The following is a 5742-nucleotide window of genomic DNA, read 5'->3' on the forward strand; positions in this document are numbered from 1 at the left end:
ACGAACACCTTTATCAAGTAAACTTCATGACAACGACCAGATTGAAGGCCAACAGATTGAAAGATGATCCTAAACGGCTTCGGGGTGCGGCACATTCCCTGAACTGGAGAAGAGGCAAACATTTTAAAATATTTTCAAAGACCCAACAATAGCGGAACAATCGATCAGGCCCTAAATAAAACACAATAAAACAAAAGTCACAAATGTGTGTGGAGTGGTGCCTTTAAGGGGCGTGGCTTATTGAGTGCCATCAGCACCTTTCAGTCAGGTTGGCTGCTTACTACGCGGTTCGATCATTGTGAGCTGCTGCCCCATGCTCCTTGTGAGTGTTTTCATTTTGTATTTGCGTGTTTGTCTGTTTCTCCCCTTTAGTAACGGCCTGAAAGTGCACTGGCAACCTTTTCCCTCCTTGAGGTCGTTACAGTCCTTTGATTTCTCTCGCTTTACGGCAGCATAATGTATCTGAAGCTTGCACGTAACGTAAACTTTGCCTCGTAACTCGAAGCATAAAATTGACTCGGGATGGGTGAGAATCAATGCCAGGTATCGGTATTGGGACGACACTGGCCTTATCTTAAGGTATCGGCTGTTTGTAGAGGCTGCTGATACCAGCCACCTATACTTAAAATACATTTTACCCAAAAAATCTGACGTCGAGCATATCCCGCCTCTGCATTAGTTTGGCGTTACACTTTGGCGAATTATCCTCCGCGTTGGAAAGTTGTTGTCATTGTATTAAATGAAATGACCTTTTATATATCAAAAGTACTACAAGGTACTAAAGTAGGCCTGTACATGTGACCAGTGTATCAATTTTACTATTTTTTTTGTGTCCTGTAATCTGTTGTCGATGATCGCACAGTTGCTTTCGCGCGATAATATCGTATCACTCAGCGACTCCTCCCCCTCTTACCAGTGGACTGAACAGTGTGTTTACTGTTGACATTGTACTTTTCGGTGGAGTGGGACTGCGTCGCATGGTTTCACCAGAGCTATTGCCCTTCTCTTGTCGGCGAATCAACCAACACCCGGTATCACTCTCTTATGACCTTTTGATACCGATCTCATTAGATTGTGCAGGTGTGCCTAATACTATGGCCCGTTTCATTATCAAATTTGACCTGGCAGATTGAAAAAAAAAACTGGAATACGTATTAAAAGCCAAAGCAATTACACAAAACTCCCCTTTCCAGTTCCGCCCCCCACACGTGAGACCCTGCAGCTAAAAAAAAAAAAAAAAAGACAAAATCCAGATCTGTCTCAGGCTGTCTCTGGGGGATTTCTTCCATGTCAGGTGTTAATGGGAACGCTGTTATACACATGGAAGAAGAGTGCACAGCCTCCGCCGTGTCTCAATTATCCACACAACTCCCTAACAGTCTTAAGTTAATGAGATCTGAGCAGATCACTCGTTAGAAGTCTTCAAACGACTTTGCCGGGCCGTATTTGTGCTCTTGTGTCAGCTTCCTGCTGCGGTGGTCCGAATCGGCGAGGAAACAAAGCAAAACAAAAAAACAAAACAAAACAAAAAAAAAAAAAACCCAACCCGTTCCAAGAACCTCTCGCTCGCAGCGGGTTACTGATTAAGACGGGCCGTCACTTATTACGTGTCAGTGCGGAATGGTCGCCTAAGCTGCCGGGACAAACAACAGCCTGCTCTGGTTTCCATAATGACGCTAATGACGGAACGAGTAAACATCGATTTTCGAGGCCTAAATGAAAGCGTTTGAAGGAGCGGTCACGGAAGTGTCCTGTTTATCTAGCTTTGTCCCTTGCTTTCACCCCTTGCTGTGCTCGCGCACACGCACCCAAGCACACGCAAGCGCGCACACTGACTCAACCGTGAAGAAGAATTCCCAACTTTTCTCACTGCCAAAGCCGAGTTATAATTCATGGAAAGGTGGAACAACACACACACACACACACACACACACACACACACACACACACACACACACACACACACACACACAGACACGGCTGCGTGTTTGCTTGGCCTCGCTTGCTAAATGACATTAGTTCCACCAAGGGAACACGGCGGTGGAGGAGGCAACCCGATCCCTCGTCCTTTTCTTTGTGGCTCTCACAAAGGAACAGTTTCATTCTCTTTTCCAAGCACACATCAGGTCAAGCTGTGTAAGTGTGTGTGTGTGTGTGTGTGTGTGTGTGTGTGTGTGTGTGTGTGTGTGTGTGTGCTTGTGTGTGTCGTCTCTGTACGCTGACACATAAAAGAAGTCTAATGTGACAAACCGGAGCTCTTGTTACTGTTAAAAAAAAAGTGGGGGTGGGAGCATGTGTCATAGGCAAGACATGGTTTCGACTTTTCGACACACAATGATGTGAAACTTAAGCGGCGGTGCCACTTTTGACAAATTACGCAGAGTTTTTTTTTTTTAATCCAAGGTGTCACACTTGAACCAATTCATCAAAGTAATTCAGACATATGAGCCCAAATCGGAATCAGGTGTTGTGGACAGATGGTTCGTGATCAAGTGGGAGGGACTGGAACACTCACTCGTTTCTTTTTACAGGGAACCGGTTCAGGTTTAAAATGGTTTTAAAAACATAGCAGTGGTGTGCATTCACCTCTTGTGTCCTTTTTATCGTCAAATGTGCCCGTGGAAAGTGGTTCCTCACTTCTGCGGTGATTTGCTAACGCAGGGCCTGAGGATACATGCTGCCTGAAATATGGAGTACAGCGAGTCTCAAAGTGCACTAGCGCCGCCGCAGGGGTCACTGACGTGCCAGACCCCCAAGGACCACTTGAGTAGCCTGCGTGAAATATAGCTCAACAGTGATAGGACATTGTGATTTTCTGGGAATGTTGTAGAAATGATCATTGGAAAATTAGGACTCATTCGCATGATCAGTAAACGAATATTATTGATTAATATACTATCTTAATCAGTGTCCAAGGAGTAACTCAGTTTCAGGAAGTTCGGTTGACCTCTGCAGTGCCCCCTCAATTAAATCCAAATGAAATTTCCATTTACAGCATAAAATAAAATCAATCATTACAATGAAGCTGGTCGCTATGCATACAGCCTGTTCAAACTTTTAATAAAATGAATTACAGTTGTTTTTTTTTTTTGTTTTTTTTTTTTTTGGTCCAGATCAGTTGTATTTAACTTTTAAGTACAGTACATTTGGATTTGAGTGTTGTACACAAATGTATTTAAATACAATATTGAACTTTTATGTGTAATACAATTTGGAATTGACTCATGTATTTTTTATTTCCTCACATTTGAGCACAGTGTTAATATTTAAATTGCATCACGTTGCATCTGCCCTACAATGATAGCAAAAATACTTTTTAGGACATATATATATTTTTTTTTAACATAGTAACTGATGTCAAAAGCTGAGGAAACGCTCAAAATTACATTCACACCGGCAAAAATTGCACAACTTTGCCTAAAAGTGTGCCACTTAGCCTCCACGGTGTAAGAAAGTTTTTCCGCTGTGAGGCGAACTGGCCCTTTAAGAGACCGAAACAAAATCAGCACTTTGTAACCGTGTTTCGTGTGTGTGTGTGTGTGTGTGTGTGTGTGTGTGTGTGTGTGTGTGTGTGTGTGTGTGTGCGCGCCCGCGCGTCTTTGAAGCGGGTCATTTATAAAAGAGCCAAATGTGAAGCAGGTGGAGAATAAACATGAGAGCGAAGAATCTGTTATGATGATAAATGATAAATGAGATGAGGCCGCCTGCAGAGCGCAAAAAAACAAAAAAAACAAAACCCCAAATCACTCTTTGTGTGTGTTGTGTGTGGCGTGCGAGCGAGCGCGTCTATCAGTGTGTGCGCGCTGATCGTTCCCGGCGTTGTGCTGCTCAGCCCTCAACAACTCGCCAACCTTTTATTGTGGGGACATTTGTCTTTTGTGGGGGACATTTTGGCTGGTCCAAATGAGGAAAAAAAAAAATGCTCGGGATGAGCTCCTTTCACCCCATTAGACTCTTGTGCGTGTGTGATGGTGGACGCTTCAAAGCCGAGCCCCATTGCTATATCATAAGTCACTGTCAAAGTGAACTGCATTAGAGTGAGGGGTCTTAAAAGGGGGCCACTGTGTGTGTGTTTGTGTGTGCGCGCTTTTGGGTGCCGCGTTTAGCTCAACTTTAACCCTCGCACTCTTTTGATGTTGTCTTGAGAAGAGTAGGCTGACATGGGGGACCTCCACATCATCTCCGACAGGCTGTAATGGAGTGACACACACACACACACGTACACACACACACACACACACACAAAGTCTTGAGATCGTCTTGACCCTGGAATGTAGGAGAGGAATGCAATGCGCTATCAGTCTCGGAAATCGGATTCTTGCCATGATCAAACGTCCTGTGTGTGTGTGTGTGTGTGTGTGTGTGTGTGTGTGTGTGTGTGTGTGTGTGTGTGTGTGCGCGCGCGTGCGTACGCGTGAGTTGTCCTTCCTGCTCCTCATGACATCATCTCTCAGGCCTCCCTAATAACAATAGCACATCTCGCTTTTTTTTTTTTTTTTTCATCGCAGTTCCCGATCCGTCTTTGTTTTAAGAGGCGGAACGCGGCGATCAATCTTACTCGGTCCTCCTTCACGCGGCGGCGGCGGCCATGATGACGTGATGATGGCGATGGTTATGATTTATCAAAGCCGACCGTGACGGCGAATACAAACGCGGGGTGATAAACGCAGATTGCAAGGATGGGGATCGTGGGAGTTGTAAACGGGCGGCTTATGTATTCCAAACCAAATCTCGTTCGGGCAAGTTGTGTCTTTTCCTTCTCCTGCCTACCGTATTCCCACAACTAGCGGCGTTCGTTCATGAATCGTTCTCTTGAAACAAATTCGCACACTCCTGTGACTTAAATTTGCACGTTAAGTCAGAACAAGCCGTTGGTCGTCATCTCTCTGAGTTTTTCTTCTAACCCAACGCGACAAACAACACATGAAAAGGGACACAGAGAAAACTTTTGTGGGAATTTCTGCTTTGGTTTTTCTTCAATTCAGACTCTCTGGAACAGAAACAAAAACCGAGGCTGCGCTCTGCAGTTTCCTCTCGATATCACGGTTCATTGTTTGAGGCCCGCGACAGGATGTCACCGATTTTGAAGCAATCAGTTTTATAGGATTTTTACAGGCAAGTCTGAATTCAAAGTTGTGCGCCTGTGTCGGTGCAGCGTTACGTTGTGCCGGACAGCGCTGCGGTCTACTAATTAAGAGCAAGCGTCAGGTCATAGCCATTCCCACAAAGCAGAGAGAAAATATGAGCGTTCTGTCACAGTTTGTGCGTGTTCCTGCTCGTTGTGTATTTAAGTAACAGTCAAACTCATTTCTGTTAGCCCATCTATGGCATTTCTCATGAATTATTACTGTCGGGCTCGTGGCTTTTCCTTACACAAAGCGATATAGTTTGAAGATAAAATATTTAGAAGGAATACTCACAAAAGTTGTGTTTTGGTAAATAGATCAGGCATGTCCCAGTGGGCATCTGATACCAATTCGACATCAATATGACACCAAAATCCAATCGGCAACGTCAAATTGATCCCAACTTGATGTCACATGCGCGCTGGGGTTCTTTTTTCTCGATTGTGTTGGTTTTCACCTTCGCCTTTAAAAAAGATGCCGGGTCCTCTCTGCAGTTGAGTGAAGAAACACTTCCGGCCACTATGACAAAAACACACACACACACGCACACACACACACACACACACACACACACACACACACACACACACACACACACACACACCACGCACACACA

The sequence above is a fragment of the Hippocampus comes genome, unplaced genomic scaffold (genome assembly GCF_001891065.2).
Source record: "Hippocampus comes isolate QL1 unplaced genomic scaffold, H_comes_QL1_v1.1 scaffold39, whole genome shotgun sequence".
NCBI classification, from domain to species: Eukaryota; Metazoa; Chordata; class Actinopteri; order Syngnathiformes; family Syngnathidae; genus Hippocampus; species Hippocampus comes.